At 41.8% G+C, this 20,596-nt stretch overlaps 1 protein-coding gene across 4 annotated transcripts in view; it reads right to left on the reverse strand.

Annotated features, from left to right (window-relative positions):
• The window catches only part of dip2a (disco-interacting protein 2 homolog A), an 84,536-nt gene that overhangs the window by 58,526 nt on the left and 5,414 nt on the right, over positions 1–20,596 (reverse strand). The gene's annotated exons all lie outside the window — the stretch shown is intronic.

Below are 20,596 nucleotides of genomic sequence, written 5' to 3' on the forward strand. Positions count from 1 at the left end.
CCTGAAAAACACCGCACATTAAAGGAAAGATGACCGGAATGATGGGAAGCTTTTTGTACAAACAATAGCACACCAGGAGATGAAATCGATCTGTAACCGAAACAGCTCAAATTAGCAGCTGACTAAATCCAGCAGCAGCACACACACACACACAGACAACACGCAAAATCAGTTTACAAAAAAGCGCCCAAGAGAAAAAAAGAGGGAGATAAGGGAGGTGGAGAAATAACATGATAGCGACAGACTGGTAGTTGTACAGTATCTGTCTGCTCTTTGATGATGCGGAAGACTTTTCCCACAGGGGCAATCCCCTCAAATGGGACTGACGTGGAGAACAAACAACTGTACTGCCTTCTCCCCCTCCCTCCCCCTCCCTCAGAGGTTATTTTAACCCTCCATTACCTCTTTTCTTTCTCTCTTTCATTGTCTGTAGCCCTCCCTTCCTTTTTCTTGTCACATAACCTCTGTTCTTCTAGACCATTTTTTCCTGTTTATGTCATTTTTGCCATACTGGAGAAGATCAGAGAAAGAACAATTAGTCACATAATAAACTGAATGCATTGAAGTTTTTTATGGCTGATGATGAGACACAATGAACAGCTGGGTATTGGTCATTATTTATTACTTTTTACAAAAGCTACAAACATTTGCTTATAGTCTTAAATGATCAATAGATTAATAAAAAGTGAAAATATTCATTAGATGAGGCTGCTAAAGATTTGGGCTCACAGAATATCTTTAAACTAAAATGAGTCCTGCTTTATTTATCTGTCTGGAGGACTTACTGCATCATTATTACCATCTCTGTTATTTTCAATAACAGAAGTCATTACAAACGTAAGCTTTCTAAACTTGGACATATTTTACTATAACTGTTAACTGTAGAAACTAAAATCACGGGACCAAAGTTGAGCCCTGGTTGGAAATGTATAGTCTTTGTGAATGGAAGGTACAGGGAGTGGAAGTTAATCAGCCGTTGCTAAAAAGAGGAAATCCTCCAATTCCCCAGCTCCCACCTGTCACTCCACCTGACACCTGCCCCACAGGCTATGTCTCTCTCTCTTTCTCACACACACACACACACACACACACACACACACACACACACACACACACACACACACACACACACACACACACACACACACACACACACACACACACACACACACACACACACACACACACACACACACACACACAATGCTTTTACAAATACCTTCCTATGTGACAACGTGCATGCTTGCATACTAAATGCATTGTGGGAGACGTAAACAAACCAGTTAATACACATGTAAACACAGGTAAACCCTCATACCTGTTTGCACATGCTATTTACTTGGCGACACCTTAATGTAACAGGCAGAGAAAGAGGCAGATGGACCAGATGAACACTACAAAGGAACGTTGCACTGATGGTTCAGAGACTGCCGGGCCCACACACACAGTGCACCGACACACGAGCAACAGTAATTATACACACCCGTGTACTGAATCAGTCATTCTAAAAGAAGCCTCGTTTTACTTAATCACAGCTTTCGTACCAATTATTAAGGAAGAGTGAGGCGTTTTGTCACGATACAGAGGAAACATTTTAATTCAGATGGGAGACATGCTTACAGAGGAGAGAATGGAAAGTAAACCACATATTGCTTTTTTTTTTTTTTGCTTTTTAACTTTGACCCCTAAAAGATATCAATGCACAACCTCAACTCTTTTAACTAAGAGGGCAATCTCTTTCAGCCACAGGGCCACATCTGCACAGAACTGTACACTAATGGCACACTGCATTAACACACGCACATCCATTCTCTCTTTTACTGAAATACACACACACAGCCCTAATCCTTTGTTCCACACTGGATTCACTTCTAAAACACATCCAGAACTGATCCTTGTGTAGACCTATAACTCAAAGACGATGTCCCTCTTTTCTATAAACACACATACATCTGCGTATGTGTGTTTTGTTGTGTACATCCAGTGCATGAGTGCTGTGTGTCGTTTTTACAAACCCCCACTTACAGCTATTCGTTGACTCCACATATCAGTGTGGGTTGTGTTTGTTTTTGTGAACCTGTGAACTCAGCCGTGTGTTTGTCCTGGACTCCTCATATCTCCACTCCTAGCCGAGAGTGAAACCAGCTAAGCGGGTCTACTGTCGAATCAATGCTCACATCCCTAGGTGGCCTTCAGCAGACCACACCACTATTATTTTGTGAGCCAAAAAGAAAAAAAAAACAAAGCGAGCAAACACGCTTTGCTTCCACATGCTTTGCAACAGATCCATACAGACACACACGCAGAAGCATGCATGCATTAATGTACCGACACATGAGCACGCACAGATTTGTTTTTCTCTCACACCACATGTGCTCAATAAATACCACAACACTGACATGTGCACACACCCATACTGTAAAGATGAGTTTGACATACAATAACATAATCCTGATTCCTAATCCGCCCAGATTCTCATGATATGCAGACATAACCTAAATAGCGTGCAGCTTACCTCGCAGATCCCCATTAAAACCTGAGTTGTTTCCACTCAGCTGGTATTATCTCCTCTCCGGCACACTGTCCAGGTCTAATGAGTGACACAGATCCATTGTGCTGGCAGGATTACTAATGTAAACATGTGCTCTCTGACTCGGGACACGGTCTAGCAGCTTCTCTGACAAACTTGATTATTTCATCTGTCCATCCTTAACTCTAACTGCCTGGGTTGTTTAATAAGGTGTGTTCAACAAAGATCCACAAAGATCCCCATTGTGTGATAAATACTTAATAGTAAATCTGGGCCCACATCTTAAACACAACTCCACAGCAGTTTATGAACACAAATGCTGACTCAGGTGTGCTACATGCTGGCCGAATGAAACCCAAGAGATGAGACAGAGCAGGAGGCATTACAATAAATCATCAGCTCTGAGGCAGCACTTTGGATCATTTCCTTATAAGGACCAAAGGACTGGTGATGCAGCGCTACAGTCAGAAAAACTGAAGCGCCTTTCATCGAGGACAACAGAAGGTTCGACTTGAATCAGGCTGGAAACAGAACAGGGAGGGCGGAAGGCAGGAAGAATGGGGGGAGGGCGGGGAGTAGACATGAGAGACAGGAGAAATAAGTGTGGACACAAAAAATGAAAAGCAAGGAGGAAAACTTACGTTTGACGGACAGATTATGGGAGGAGTGAGATGAGAGAAAAGAGAATGGCGTGAAGAAAAGAGAGCACAGCTACACTAGATACTGACGGGAGACACAGCAAAGGAGAGTGAAGTGTGTGCGTGCATGTGTGTGTTTGTTTGTGAGCCGCCAACAGGAAACAAGGGACACAAGCCATGGCCAGTCTACCGCTGCCAGCTCAGATAACACACACCAACAGCCAGCCCCCCTCCCCATTAAAAACACACAGACACAAAGACTAAAGATGGGTAAAAAAAATACACCTGACTGCAAGTGCATACCAGACACACACAAAACATAGTAACTGACACTGACAATCCTTGTGTTTACATCACAAAAGGCAAACGATGCTCTGCTGTTTGACAGGCATTTGGATTTCAGAGTAAAAGCACCTGCGTGTGGAGCAGACACTGCATATGCAACCATTTACTCAACTCTCAGTGTGCGCGTATTGGAATGATACTCAGAGTGCATTCTTGACCTTGAAAACAGCAATTGAGAGAAAAAAAAACAACCAATCCAACCAAAAAGGTCCATTTCATCGCTGTTATTGGAGCATTTGATCATATCACATGATCTTCATCAGCAGATGGGGGCTTTTAATCAGTTTCAAGGGTAACCAAGGAACTTTAAAACATAGACTTTAAACCGACATGGATGAGAAGCCTTAAAAGAGCTCAAAAATTTGAACATCTACATTACCGTGACAAGTGGGTAAATTCTATCTGGAGATCAAGTGAACAGCTGCAAAATGTAGCGTGTGGTGAGATAATTTTCTCAAATGAGCATTGACGTTCATCTAGCTGTCAGCTGCAACCCACAAAATTCTTTGTTCCATTAACTATTTTTCATTATTTTTGAACTTGGTGCTACACTGCATGCTGCCATCACTTTGTAAAGTCAGCCTATCTGTTACTTCATGGTAAAGGAACCTGTGTACTACAAGTATAACACTGTCTATGTATTCACATCTGCTAATTATGCATTGTAAATTACATTTCCCTCAGGATGAACAACTGAATCATATTTCTAACCTCAGAGGGTCAAACAGAAACTACACTCGCAAAGAGTTTTTGTTCCTTCTTTCTTTCGTTATCTGTAGGCAACACATAACTCACTGTGACCATGTATGGTGAGAAAGGTCCCGTACTAAAAAAAAAAAAAAAAAGTCATACATCATTGGATAGTTTTGCAAATTAGTCATCTGGTTGCCATACGATTCGGTGCTACGCTGCTAGGCAAGATGCTAGCTGAGGTCAGAGATATGTTAGATGACATCAGGGTAAAGGCAGCCTGGAGATCTGCCACATATAACTTCACACAATAGAGGAGGAACACTGGGTTTTTATTTCTCGTCTTTCTCCCAGTTCTTTCTTTCCGTCAGCCTGTCTTCTTGTATTTCTTCATCTTCCCATCTGTCTTCATGCCTTTTCTTTACGTCTTTGTCAGAAGAGCTCAAAAAAAGAACGAGGGTCTGCGTTCATAGTGTCCTGAAGGGAGTTTCGTGGCTTTGTCTCATCTTTCAGAGGTCCAACCTCCTCAAGCTAGAAGTAAGAAAATGTAAATTGTCTTTTGTTTGGGCTAAGCTATATGACTCATGAAAAAAAAAAACTATAGGAGACATATAAGGGATGACTAATACAATCGCTGTAGTCCTCTCTTGCTCTCACAAGTGGAGGATACAGTAATACAGTTTTATGCTCTTGATCCTAATGAAACCACTGTTCCATTAATCTCTCCCACCAGAATTCAATAACTTTAATCCTGAGCGGCTTCACTCACTCTCTCTTTCAGCCTCATCACACACTGATGCACCACACGCTTCACAAGTGATGTCACGAAGCCAGGCTGCCGGCCAGGTGTGACCTCATTGACCTTTAGTTAATTTGGTGGCGCTGCAAAGCTGCAAAGGCTCATCTGTGAGAGCGGCCTTTAGTATACCAGCTCTGAGGGAACTCATGTAGGCGAGGCATAAAAGGTCAACCTCAGGCCACAGCCTCTTTTGAAGCTGATGTCCCCTGAATAAGGCTAAAAGGCCCGCAGCTCGGCGTGTGTCACGTATGACCTTAGCATGTGGACAGAGCCTGTCGGCCACAAAGTGACCATCTGAATCCAACCTGGCCGCCTGACTAAAGAGTTCAAAGGTAAAGGAAAAGTCCTGCACTACAGGAAATAGAATTATTTAAATGTGTGTGCGTACAAACACACCCGCTAATCAGTGCGTGACCTCTTTAATATCCGACTTTCACAAAAGGGAAGGGGTTCCAGCATCCAGTGGTCGGAAATACCAGCGTGGCGGAGAGCCGAGGTTTGATCGCTCAGCTGATGACGGACACTTCCTCCTGCAGTCTGACTGATAACAGTGTTTACACTGGTTACCTCACAGCAACACCCTCATCCGAAAAGACTTAACCGCACTACCAACCACCCAAACAGGGGAAAACCATATATGTCCTATGAAAAATTCAGTCGCTGCACAGCCAGAGTTCATTTCAACACAATATTCCAAAGGAGAGCGACACTGAATTTTAGTGGGTTTAATAATTTGTTTTACTTACATGCCCATAGACAACGAGCATTTCAAGGAGGTGGAATCTCATGTTGGACTTATTTCATTTAAGGACTGTCCCTTTGGATGTGTGTTTTTTCCCAAAGCTAAAGAAACTATTGACAATTACGTCAATCGCATGGATGTACGTCCATCTGTTCCAACGAAATCAGGAAACACAACAAATCTCTTAAAAAGGTCCAATTCCTGTGACCACATCAAGAGGATGAATAATAAGTTACAATTCAAGCTACGTTGTATAGTTTAAATAAGGCAGGTAAAGCATGCTTGCAAAGTTAAATGTTTACATTTACATGTTATTCAATGTATTATTTTATCACAAAATCTATTCTAAACCAAGCTGTGTTTGCACAGTTAAATGTTAACATTACATTATTTGTATTTTTAGTTCACTAAACTGTACTCTAACTGTAGTTTAACTGATGAAGCCTCTGGTTTTTTCAGGCTTCAATCATTATCAGGATACTCTTCAAACTGGCAGCATTAATCAAATTATATGTCATGATATATATCGATATTGATCAATATGGAAAATGTATTATATTTGTGCCATATCACCCAACCCTATCGGTAGCATATTATTGTGGGGAAAAATGAATCTCTTACAATACTATTAAACAGATTTTTATTAGTATTAAAGTGCCAGTTTATGCCACAAAGACCACAAAGCCAGACTCCAATGTTCATGTATCATTGTTCATTGTACACAGTGCATCAGTGATAGTCTGAATTATATTAACTGACTACAAATGTGCGGTACGTCAGCTGCAGCACCAGAACGTCTCACCCTGCTGTGCAAAGTATCTTTTCATCTGTTTGTATCTGTGATCATATAGGAAGAGCTTATAATGATGGGTGAGCGTCAGCATGTGCATCTGAGGCCTTGCTTAAAAACAACCATTACATGAAACACCCTAACATGAATTCTTACATTTATACTTCCACAGGAGTAGGCTAGAGGGATCCAGAGAGAACTAGTGCCACAAAGGGGAAAATATTCAGTCAGAGTCAGTGAAGAACACCCTTTAATGCCTTAACCTTTGCTTGGCACTTCAATGATGAAGCAACAGCATCATTATAATAATGTAATATAAAGGACTCCACGCACTGACTCATCAGCTAATCAGATGGGCTTTGCTACATATTGAAGGACAATGAGGACAACAGTGCAGTGATTCTTTGCAGGATGGTGTTAGCCTCACCACTCCCCTCTGTAGGCAAGCTGCCCAGCTCCCAGAGGGAGAGAGAGAGAGAGAGAGAGAGAGAGAAGGGGGTTGGGGTGGGGGGGTGGGGTGACGGACAGAGGCACTTGCTGACCCGTGACTGTGCTTTGCTTGCAGACATTAACGCAACACACATTCCAATCTGCAATCACAGGTCACGCACCGTCCACTTTCACATTCGCCTGAGGAGACACATACATATTTTCACACACACACATGCATTAACTCCAGAATAGCTCACTAGCAGCATGGTGGGCAGGGGAAGACGAGCGGTTTCTTGCAAGAAAAATGCTTGTCCCAGCTAGGGATGCTTGGCTGCTCATTCACACATCCCAGGGCTGGGATAAAGCCACTTCTGAAGGCCTTATCTGGAGACAGGAAGCACACAAATGGCCTGAATGGTCAGAGAATCAGAGTGAAAGCTTCAGTGGTCCCCTGTGACGTGAAGGCCCATTACATTTAGTAGTCAACAAGTGCTCTGGGACTATGTGCAGTGGAACTAGCTGATTCACAATTTCGCCTTGAACGTATATTGTGTGTTAAATTTTGCTTTAACTTTAGAGTGTGTAAGGTGATGAGAACCCTTTTCTCTGATGCTGCATTTATGTCAGATCGTATGTGTTATCCATGATCTAAACCCACGTATATGTGTAGAACTTATAGTGGGTAAAACATGTTCCAACTGACAAACTGAGCCTGGTGAGTGACATCAGCCACTGATTGAGCTGTTTGTCTGTACTTTGTAAAAACTCAGACCTAATTATTTTCCAGACATTGCGAAGTGCTGCTCTGATTAACTACTGCGAAGGGAAGATATGATGTGATCGATCAATCAGTCCACCGCTGAGCTGAATCAGACAGATCCTGGCGCATCGCATTACTGATACAATTTCATATACTGATGTAACTCATTACTGATGTAGTTTCTAGATGACGATTTAAACCATCTATTCACTCGTGAAATGTGGCCAGTCTGTATGATGTAGCACTACAACTGTTTTTCTCTGAAGCATAACAGGCCTAATAGTATATGAATTCTTAAAAATGGCCGAATGACAGTCTCCAACTCCATCTCCCAACAGTGAATTCAATCTAACCACAGATACTTTTACAACACTGATACTCATCATTGTATCGTCTTAGTCTACTAATGAAGTGAGTGTCAAAACAAACTTGGCTCCTCTCACCCGTCAGCATGTGCAAACTAACGTTATCGCACACACCTGCTGGCTCATGTAATCTAAGAATGCTGCAGAGAGATTTTTTCACAGCCTGATCATTTTACAGTGAGGTGATTTGATGCTTCTCAGCATTGCCTTGAGACCATTTTTCTCATCGTCTTTCATTGGGACACTCTGTACCTCAGCTGAAAGTGAGACAAGCCCTTAGCTGACATAGCCTGAAGGTTTGGTCTGTAACACATACCGTACACCTTCACTATCTACTGGGCATAATACAGAATGTACAGTCTCGTGAGATACCACTTCAGTAGGATATGAACTGTTGCCAATGGAAACGTTTTGTTTAGGTTTTTTTTCTGATTTTAAGTAACATTTAAAATGGGCCTTTCCTCTCAGCCAGTTCTAGGTCTTGTGAATGAATTTGGCATTTCAAAAAGACGAGAAGTTGCCATTTGTTTTGTTTTCATCAGTCAGCAGTCACAGCGTGTGAACGTACGAATAACAGTCCTCAACCAGAAAGCCAAAAACATTACAGCCTTACAATGATAGTCACAATGATAATCCACTTTTGCCACATGGCATCAGAGATCCAGTACGAACTAAACCTGGGCACACATGGCCGATGAAACAGCCAAAGCCAGACATGCGATGTCTTGGTTTGTTTAGTGATATCATGAAAACACATGTTTTAGACATGCTGATCACACAAGTGGATGAACTCGTGTGGACAAGATGTTTCACAAGTACAAGTTTAATGGATTTCATTCAGACGTTTTGATATCGTTTTGCTATCAATAACGAGCTACCGCTTTGGAAGGCAACACTGAAAGATCCAATCCTGATCTTTATCTTCAAAACTGATAAAACTGTAATTTGCGGATTATATTTTCCAGCCCAAATGAAAAGCTGAGCCTACAGGCTACGACATGGGAGTGAGCAATAGGGACAAAACCCTCTATTGCCGTATTATGATACATGATTTTATATTGCAATAACGATATATAGCATGATATATAGAAATGAAAATAAACTGTTTAAGGATAAAATAACCAGATGGAAATGTCAGTTTTTGGCCGATTCTGAAAATTAAGTACTATACCTGTCATATCATCAAAATCCAGTAATGCTTTTTGGTTATCAATTAGCAATGTCACCTTTACCTACTACATATTATATGGTATGACAAAATTCATATTGTCTAACAGAATACATATCAGCAAAACCTCATGCAGCATGTTACTCTCTTGCCATTTTCTTACTCTAATTCCAGCCTTCACACTCTGATCCTTTGCTAATGTACTTTATCTCTCCGTCACTCAGCAGCTCTTGCTATCTTCCATCATTTTCTTCCACATATCTAAGCCTCATGCTCCCTCTCATTGTCTGCCATTACTCCCTTTTTCAAGAGTCTCTCGCTTTGCTTCTCCATCCTCCAGCTCCTCAATCAATATCCTCCCCGCCGAAACCTCAGGCATTGGTCAAACCGCTGAGTGAGTGTCTCAGTGTGGATTCTGGCAGGCAGACAGAAAGAAATGAACCCAGAAAAGATGCAGCAGATTTCAGCCTAAGGTGAGCTGAGGTTAGCCTCATGCCCTTTAAACTGAGAGAGGAAAGAAATGCATCGACAGCTCCAGAACATCTGTGCTGCAATGACGTGCGGTGATGTACCTCAGAGAAACGAAACATGCCCTCAAGTTAACCTGTATGTAAATCTTCATTCTGACAAACATGAGACAGATCTCTGGGATGCACCTTAAGACACATAAATCATCATTTACACTTTGTAGATGAAGAGTCCCGCAGATGTATGATGGTGTTATATCATGCAAAAAATAACAAACAGAATAACAGCAACCACAGAGGCTTGTTTGCTCACGTCTGTCAAAGAGACAACCAGCCTGAGGTCCATTGCAGCTTCCTGACGTGTTCTGCCAGTTCTTGCTGCTTCCCCATACACGGGGAAAACAACTGAATAATATGCTTGTTCTAAAATTTCTCAAAGCCCTCGCAGGCCTTTTTCCAGCCCCACATTCCACATACGCCCACAGTTCAAAGTCAGGCAGCCTTCGGACCAGGCAGCAGCAGGGCTGCTCACTGTTCTTCCAGGACATGTGGAAGATAAGGCAGGAGAGTCAGCTGTGGTGATATTGTTCACAGGGCTCTTTCTCAGTAACACTAGCCAGCTGATACTGTCTGCCAACTCCACTGCGGGCTAATCGGCCTCTATTAGCTAATTTGGTGAAGCCTCTGCCTCGCTGGGGAAATTAAAGAGTTTCAAGTACGTCCCTTGAGAATTCATTATGTGAAGTTTATAAACAGACCTGAGTCAAATATTTGCAAATAATTCCAGTTTCATCCTGCTAGGGGCAAGTGATGGTTGAAGCTTATTGTGTAGAAGTGCTTAATGACTGCCAGAAAAATGGGCTATTTCAAAGTCAATTAAGCAACACTTAAGTATGGCTGTCATGCAGTAAACAGCATGGAAGTGGTGAACTAAATAGGTTCAATTCAAACCTCAGGAACTATTGGCCAGTCTTGAGGATCTAGCCAAAGGTTTCTTGAACCCACCGCAGGAATGCATGCACTTCTGTAACATATTGTTTTAAAATAAACATCTCCAAAAATTAATAAATACCAGTCATTACACTAGACAAAATATCCAGTATTTATGGAACCAGTGTTAGATTGCTATGGGTGGGGTTTAACTTGTTAGCTTAAAAAAACAAGTGGAGCTGATTCCAAGACAAAAACAAACTCTTGTCCTGGCTGAGTCTTGTAATAGCATATTTCACTGAGCGAGGCATTCGGTGCTCCAGACCCTTCACCACTCAGAAAAAAAGAAGAGTGAGAGTAAGAATAAATGGTCAGCTCCAGAGAGAGAGAGATAGACAGACAGACAGACAGACAGACAAGGCAGCCAGCACAGGGTCTGCTTTTGCACTTATCCACACACACATGTAAGCCAGGGGCCAAACCCCCAGCCTAATTCAACAAACAGTCTGTGACACCAGGGACGAGGGGAGGAGTGTCTGTCTGTGCGTTACTGGACATACATGTTCATGTACGAAGCCTGCAGACAGTGAAATATACAAAACGGAGCAGAGTCAGGGTTCCCAGATGATCATCTAAGCAGACAGAGGCCAGCTCTTTTGCCCTAAAGAGAAACGTGCAGATTGATGGCCTACCATTTGTCTTCTTTGACCTACAGGGAATACAGCATTCATCCTGACACAGCATCAGTAACAGTAGGTCAGAGGTCAAGGCCTTGAGGACGTCCCTGCCAAGGCCTGTGGACAGTTCATCTTTAAAACTCTTCAAGAAGACAAAAGGACAGTGACGTGTCTGCACAAGTGAAAATTAAGGCGTGAAACACATGCGGATGTTGGAAGTACTCTGAATGATTTTTATTGGCATAGCTCTTTGAAAATCTCTTCAGGAGTGAATAAAATTAACAAAACACCTTTTATTTTTAGTGCTACGTGAACTGCCACAAGAAGCCAGTACATTTTAAGTGCTTTTGATGAAGCCTAATGTTTCCAGTAGTCTGACTGAGGGAATAATGCGTGTCAGCTTTTACAGCATTGTACTAATCTGCAGGGCTGGATCAATATGCATCTACAAAAAGCACAGTGATTGCAAACTCTTTTACAGAAATTCTATACGCTGATGTGCACACACACCTTTTTTTTTTTACTGCAGTCACTGTGACTGTTTCACCAGAGTGAATGCAACATACACTACTCACAAAAAGTTAGGGATATTCGGCTTTCGGGTGAAATTTCAGGATGAACCTAAAATGCATTCTAACCTTTCCAGGTGAACTTAATGTGACCTTCTCTAAACCTTTGAATGCACATGTCCAACTGTTCAGTGTTTCAGTACTTTTTGCACAAGTTGCTGTTCTCTAACAAGAAGCTTAACAGCAAAATTCACAACAGGTTTGATCCATGAATCGACCAATACATTTCCTGCTTCAGTTAGAATTGGTATTTAAACAGTCCTCCTCATCAAGCTGTTCACATTCTGACATCATGAGACCAAGACGACACCTAACAATTGATCAACAGCACCTCGCCATTGCGAGGCTTCAAACAGGAAGTCCTCAGACGGAGGTGTTCACTGAGCTTAGAGGGTCACAGAGTGTCATCAGGAGGTTGTAACAGTGATACAGAGAGACTGGAAGAGTCACAGAAAGGAGAGGAGTGGACGTCCTTTGGCCACATCCCAATTTATTGAGACTGAAAATTTTTTGTTGTGGTATACCCACCACTGCTGTTAGCTTTTCTTTCAACAAATTGTTTAAAATGAAGAAATTCCCATTGCATGCTTCTACTTAAATGCCCTACTTTCATGATATAAAATCACTGTAGCATTCACTTTTTCCATTTTCCATAAATTTCACCTGAAAGTCGAATATCCCTAACTTTTTGTGAGTAGTATATAAGGATCCAGTCTTTCAGAATATGTGATGTTAATTCTTTCTTTATTTGTTTCACTGTGGTATTTACTGCATCAAGATAACTATAATCAGGAGGAGGAGTCATCCCATAAAAGATAGACTTGAAATAGTTTCTTGTAATTGTTTCTGGTATTGTGACAAAGCACATAACTCTGGTACAAACAGGTTAAAAAAATAAGCAATATGAATAATTGGTAAATGACGTCCCTGAGGTCTGACATACTCCAGCTGTTTCTGTGTAAGGGAAAATTTAAATCCAGGCCTCGTTATTCCAACCTCCCCTCCTTTCTTCCTCCCCTTTTTCCTTCTCCCTCAACTGACCCTTTGGACACATACATGTAAATACAACTCTCTTTATAGATTTGACTTGGAGGGACTGGCTTTAACCTCAGAAAACCAGACCACAATGCAGGACTGGAGCGAACTTGAAAGACATGTCATCTTTAAATAGAGGCAGACTGGTTACCTCCGCTGATTTTTTTCATTTTTCAGTACATTTTCAACAGCATAGCTTGGTCAACATGACATTCATTCCAACGTTCCCCACAAATGAGAGTTAACTACTCCTTACGCAAACTACAAAAAAGGCAAAAATAGAAAAATGAAATGTTTTGCAGTGCGCTGACAGCATTCAATCGTCAAAAGAAGACGAGGTGCTCAAGTTGAGGACCAGCAGAAATTTGCCATTTTTGTGTAAATCCTTCTCATTTCAGTCCTTTTGATCTCCACCAGACATGGCAGCCGTGCAGGAACGCATCCTCTTTTTACTATTTTCCTCTCTCCGTATTAAGTTAAGTCACCTGGTCATCAGTGTACTATGATTTAATATTCTGGTGGCTAAATATAGGACTGGCCCGACCATGACAACAGTAAAATTAAATTCAGTTTGTTTCATCAAATTAGTTAACAGGGAGGGAACACGCAAGCAGCAACTGGGTTAGCTTTCTGATTTTCAAGTCATATGGCTTACTCACTCACACACCACACAATTGCCAATTACGCTGAGAATTGGAGGCTGCAGTGGTAAGCCTCAGGAGAAAGTTTGCACTCAAGTGTGTGTGTGTCATCAGGGGCATGACACACTAGGAGAGCCTGCCGGCAGCTAGGTGCCACTTGGCATTTCATACTTGACTGCTTCTCCCTCCCTAATGACAGACAGGGTGGAGTCAGCAGTATCATTACAGCACATTTGGCATAAACTGCAATTATTATGTGGCATTATTGACGATGTTGAATTATGAACCAGCGTATCCCACTGTTGCTCTGGTGATTATGGCTGAGAGACAATTTAGAGCAAGACAAGTCCTCAAGCAACTTTAAAACAAAGACCTGGTTACTTCAAACACACACAGACAAACACACCCACCCACCAAACCACACAAACACATTAAATGTTTGCTTATTTGCCTGAAAGGCTTCGCACAAAGAAGAAAGGTTACTGGAAGGTGGGGGTCTCCTACTGAGTTTCTTGGTGGGAGGCACAGAGTGCGATGGGGAGGGGATGCGGGGTATAGAGAACAGACGTCTGAGATTCAACAACTGAGCTCCAACTGTCATCGTGAGGCGAGTCACACACATGTTATGGGACCACAGCCATGAGCATCAGCCACAGGCTGCAGAGGCCTGTGACCTCTATGTCAAGAATGTTGTGAGTAAGAGCACGGAGATGTGACGTGTGTGTGTGTGTGTGTGTGTGTGTGTGTTATATTAGATTACAGGTCAGCTTAAAGTTGTATCCATGTCATTGTTCCTCCCCAAGTGTCTGGGATTCCACGAGTAACACTGTGTAAAAAGATTATTCAGAATCTCTGGGGTGTGTGGACAAGCAGTAAAAGTGTGGTTATTTCAGTGACAAAAAGGTGTATTTCATCAAAGTATTAAGAAGCCACATATTGTTAGCAGATTGTCGGGTGTACTAGTGTAAACAATGAGCCTGTAGACTCATTTTAAAGTTAAAGGATTACTCCAGTTTTTTTTAAAGCCGACTCTGTTTTTATATACATTGGGTTCGAAATGACTGGTAGGAACAAAAAGCTCTGGAATTGGTCCAGTAGATCACCTCAGCCGGCACCCGAGAAGAATCAATAAAAGAGCTACAATGGCCTTAATGCAATTCTTTGGGGCAATTGCAGCAAATGAAAGTGTGTCCATTTAAAGTGCTTTTTTTCTGCCACTGACAGGCTCCGATTGTTATTCGAAGTGTCTGACAACATTACAGAAAGGGTCCCTACAGAGAAAGACCTGTAAGATCCTTTTTATTTAACCAGAAATAGCTGTTATATCACTTGGTTCCAAGTCGTCAGACTCCAATGACAAAAAAAACATAATTTTACACACAGTTGCTGGTTTACTGCTGTCTCAATGAGATGGTTTGTTTATTTTATTGCGTGACTGCGGTGTTTTAAAAGGTTAGTTCGTATCAAACACAATATTTGTCTAACATAATAACTCAAACAAAAAAACTTATTGAAACAGCCACTCCCAGGCTCTGCAAAGTAAAATTACTATTTTTCTCAACAGAGTTTTGTGGGTATGAATAGTGTGACACAACAGCTGTTTCTAGTTAAACAAAAAGGATCTTAAAGGTCTACCTCTGTAGGGAACATTTCTGTAATGTTGTCAGACACTTCAAATAACAATCTGAGCCTGTCAGTGGCAAAAACAAGCCACGTACCAGTGGACATGCTTTGATTGGGCACAACTGCCCTAAAAGATTACATTACAGCCATTGTAGCTCATTCACAACAGCTGGCTGAGGTGATCTACTGCACTAATTGATAAGTGTTCTATACCTACCAGCCATTTAGATCCCAAAACACGAAAAAACAGTGGCCAGGTTTAAAAATTCTTGGGTTATCCTTGAGTAAAATGCAGGTAAAGGCAAGATGCTTGGTTCAAAAAATGTGTTCGGCTACAGTCTAGAGTAAAAAAAAAAAAAGGTCGACAACACACTCCTCTCTGAACTCCTTATCTGTAGAAACATCTGTTGTAATAGTGGTAGTGCCAGAGAAACACATCACAGTGATTACTTTAGACTTTGAACCTGCATAGTGCGAGAGAACACGCTCATACACTATTATTCAGGAACGGAGATTGGATGCAATCTTCTTAAATAGTAATTCCTATCCGAATATAAAAAAGGCCACCGAAAGCATGTGAATTTCCATAAAAGCTGCTCAAAAGCCAGGTGGAATAGCTTGCACAGTAAAACTGTGACTGCGCTTTGATAAATAAGCCGTTTGTCATGCCCCCCTGCATTCAAACGTATGTGCACTAGTTTTTAAATGTAGCACAAGGAACTGACTCATGAAACATCTCGCAACAAAAAACTTTTTGTTTATAGAGATGATAAGACTTATGTCTTACAGTGGTTGGTAATTGTTAAATACCGAAAGAGACTCCAGTTTGTCAGTTATGCCTTAGGAGCTTTAAATGCAGTCCTGACTTGCCCTCACTTTGCATCCCACTTTTCTTTCTGGCTGTACAGGTACACGTTGAATAACACACTGGAAAAAGTCTCTGGAGAACAGCAGCAGCAGAGCTCACCTAAAACTGTCTGCTTGCTCAGAGCATGCAGGCTGAAAATATATTTTCTGGTATGTGAGCCGAGTTAAGTTTTATATCTAAAAAAAGCTTTAGCCCCACAATGAAAAAAAACCCTCCCAAAGTTGTATTTTATTTCTTCCCTCCCTTATTCTACTGAGACACCGAAGGGAATGAGGTAAAGCAAGGGGGGGCATCTTGGCCTTGTTCTTTCAAAAGGCTGGAACTGCCTGCTAAGCTATGTGCCTGTTTGTTGTGTATAGTCGTGCCCTCCAGCAGTGGCGATTTGGAAAACCCACTCCTCATGGTTAAGTTGATAGGTCACGGCACATTCCAGACATTTTCTCTCTGTTTGTTTTCCACCAGGAAGGCTCACAATGCAGCTTGCTGGGCCTCAAAGGCCCCTATTTGTCTTTGATCTGCACATCACACCTGAGTAGGCCTAGACATTGACTGAAGCAACAAAAAGATTCAAAACTTGTTTATGGTCTTAGACGTCTCATTGCTGTCAACTTTAGCAATTTAAAAACTATTTTTAGACTTCAGTCTCTTGGCAACAAAAGAGATGCACAATCTTTTTTTTCATGAAAAAAATATTACCCCTATCTTACTGTAAATAAAGCGGCAACGCTATATCTATTTTTTTAGCACTGTTTACCATCAAGGTTGTTCAAAAAGTTGCCTTTGCTACCTTTGCTGCTTGTTGGCCAGCTGCTGATGGAGCTAAGTTCATAGACTCCACACAGTCCTGTCATGCTGTGCAGGTTGACCCCTTCTAGCTTCTGGCCAGAGAAGGTCAAGAGAAGCTAATAGGTGTTGATGGCACTTACCCCTTACATCATTAAACTACCTCTCTGGGATGAATTATCATCACTTACTCCATCGCTACTACTGCCGACTCCTGCCAACATTTTCACATTTGCAACGTTTATCATCACCCCGTCAGGTTTCCACCATAAAGGGCTCACTTGTGAACAGGGAGCCAATACAGCAAACAGATTAAAATCAGTAAGAGAGGCTTGATGGTTCAAGAGGTTTTAACATTATTACTCAAGCTTCATTCTTTAACACTCTATGCATGCGTAACAGGTCTAACGTGACTCTTTTTGTGTGCATATGCGTGTAGAGCGATCAAAATGTGTTCAAGCTGCCGCCTTTGGTGGCAATGTGAGGCAATGTGTTCATAAATGGCACCGAATGAATGTGTGAAACGCCATATGGGTATCTTGTCAGTTCAGGTATGTGCATCATGTTTTAGCGATTCATGTAGAAAGGACATAATAAACAAGAAAAGACAGCAAATAATCGGGACGGCAAAGAAAGATTTACTGAAAGACTATTCATACATTTTTACCTTGGGCTCTGAAAAACTACAGTATAAAGGCTCACTGAACAGCTCGGTGACCTCAAACCCCCCCCCCCCCACCCCCATCCTCTGCAAGCAATTCATACAGCACCTTGAAAACACTGCAGTACAAATGTTGTGAACATACTGTACTTGTGAGCAAGAAACACAAATAATAGAAAATATGCTCTTAGAGATGAGTGTAATTCACAGCATCTAGAGAGGATTCAGCTGCCTGAAGAGCAGAGAGAGGCCAGATTGAGCTGTGGTCGTAGCTGGGAAGGGGTCCTTAGCTGCCATCCAACTCTCATGCTAAGCCTCAGTCTCCACCAGATGGGCACAGAGAGGGTGCAGAGCGGATCAAAGATACACTCACAGGTAGGCAAATGGACAGCAAAGAATTTACACCAGAAAGCCGATGGAGGCAGAACAAAAGCCTTGCTGGCCAGAAGAATGCGCTGCACAGAGCAGAGTGAATTTTGCAGTGTGTCCTTGAAGTGGGGCATGCAGCTTGTTTGTTCAGCAGATCTCCCTGGCGCCAGTGCCCACTGCACTGCCCTGCTCTCCGCTGCACATGCCACCTCTCTCGCAGCAAGGACACACATGGCGACCCCACTAGCACCTAAAGCACAGCGCCTGGCATCCGTTACGATGAGGAAAATGTTCTGAACTGGAGGGAATGTTTATCAAGTTGCGCAAAATTTTGCCCACACCTTTGTCGATTTGAAAGATTTCCTTCTAGCTCCTGGCCAACCACAGAGCTCAGTAATCTATCTGTGGCCAGATGGACAGGATGGTGGCCTAACTGGAGGCTGACGCCATCTTACTACAGTTGTCTTAGCAAAGGGCCAAGTCTCCAGTGGGTTTGAAAAAGGACTAACTTCTGTCCTCTGAACGGGAGGAGGGATAGAAAAGTGTCTTACCTTAGACATGATGAAAACGAATGATTTACAAACAACTTACAAAAAACTTGTGAGTCCGTGATCTGGAGCATTAATACATATGTTAGCCTTATAAAGAAATGACAGAAACTATGATATAATGCCGCCAACAGTAATATTTCATTGGCAATACTATTCAAAATAAATGTGGACAGTGATTATCTGTTCATTTGGTTTTCTAAAACATTAATAAACCAGTTGAAAGGTTATTACCCATTAAGCCAGCATATATTTTCAGTTACTGATGTCATGAAAATACTGAATAAATGATGGGGGACTGGTTTAGCTTTTGGTGGGTTTTTCACAATAAATTAATTGCACAGCTAGTTGGACATTTAACAAACGTCCATGTCTGACTAATGAAATGTATCACATGTAAATCAAGCTTCACTAAAGAGTAAGAAACTCAATTCCTGGCATTGTCAGCTTTTGTTCTCTCGTACAAAGTACACTGTAAACTGCTGCTGTCTGCTACACGCTGTGGACTGCAGGAGTGTGGCAGTGTAAGTGAAAAAACACTGCTGAAATGGCACCAGTAAGTCAGTCAGTAGTCAGTATTTCTTCATGGTTGAATCAGTTGAGCGAGAATGAAATGTCATATTTTTGGCAAGCGTGCAGAGGGAAAACTTCTTTGTATCACACGTTTCAGAGCAAACTACTGAAATCCTTCTGAACCTCACAATACTTCCACAGGAATGTAGAAAGTAGTAACAACCATTACTAAAACAATGCTTGTGCTCATTCCACAATCTAAAAATCTAACTAGAGCAAAATGAAACGGTTAATTCAGCAATAATAAGTGGATACAAAAACTGAATAGATAGATAGATAGATAGATAGATAGATAGATAGATAGATAGATAGATAGATAGATAGATAGATAGATAGATAGATAGATAGATAGATATTCACTGCTTCTAAAATGAGATGCAACTGTTGCATGTAAAACTTTCCTTTTTAAAAACTATAATAATCACCAATACTGAAAAACTAAATGAACAATTCCAACACGGACAACCACAGGGACACTAAGATGACTGTGCTGGCAGAAACCTTACTCTGTAGACTCATCCACGCTGAAACAAACAAAGGAGGAAAAGCCATATTTCTACATATTATATTCCCATTCTGCAACCATTAAATATTCATGGCTCCTGTAAAGACAGAGACAGGATGTTGAAGAGTGCTGTAAAGAAAACAAGCAGGAGGGACCTCCGGTACAGAGCAACAAAATGTAGTGGAATCACCAGGACAATAACTGGTCGTCGGGCTAAAATGAGGCCCAGCTCTGTGGTCGGTGTGAGGAGCACCTGAACAATCCACTTGGTGTACAGACTTGCATATACAGGCAGAAGCATATGGAAGCAGGAATCTGAATCTCCACTCTGCTCTGAGGCACACCCTTGAAATATTTATGACCCTCCACACTCTATCCTCCACTATGGCAAGGGCACAGCGTAGCTGCCTCTTTATCTCTAAACTGGACATTGCGGCAGCTACTGTACATCAGCCAGCTAGCTCGCTCGCTCCAAGGCTCAACATTCTTCTGTTTTGGATCCTATTACAGAGCCAACCAGCAGCCATGTACAAAGGCCCTTTAGTAATCGCCCTAAATCCTACATGTTCTCAAAGCTCTTAATGTAGAATGTGATTCTACATTCATCAAATGTTTTGGTTTTGCTTAACAATAGGCTGAACTCACTGGGTGAGCCCAGTGGACGTTCTTTCTTCATGAGTTGGTGGTGGGAGTAGGTGACCACAGAGAGGAATGAGTCAGGACCAGTGTGCAGTCGTCCCCTGTACAGACTGGTCTTTCCTTAAACTCTGTAGGCCCACTCACTGGGGTTTCCTGTAGACTCAAACTTTCCAAAAAGATGTTTTATGAAACCAAAGCCATCCACTAAACCCCTCCTAGTATGCAGAACTATAAATGTGATTGTATAGCAGGGCTATATAACACATAATGGTAAGATATATGTATGGCCAGAGCTTCTGATGGATGAAAATCATATCTTACAAGAGAGAATTTTAGGGTTTTTTAAAGATCGGTTAAAAATATGGCTTTAATACCCGATCATTTTGGGACTTGGGCCATAAAATAAGTGTCATGATAGTAGAAGTGAAATTGAAATTTGTTTTACATAT

This window comes from Pempheris klunzingeri, chromosome 10, assembly GCF_042242105.1.
Source record: "Pempheris klunzingeri isolate RE-2024b chromosome 10, fPemKlu1.hap1, whole genome shotgun sequence".
Taxonomy (NCBI): Eukaryota; Metazoa; Chordata; class Actinopteri; order Acropomatiformes; family Pempheridae; genus Pempheris; species Pempheris klunzingeri.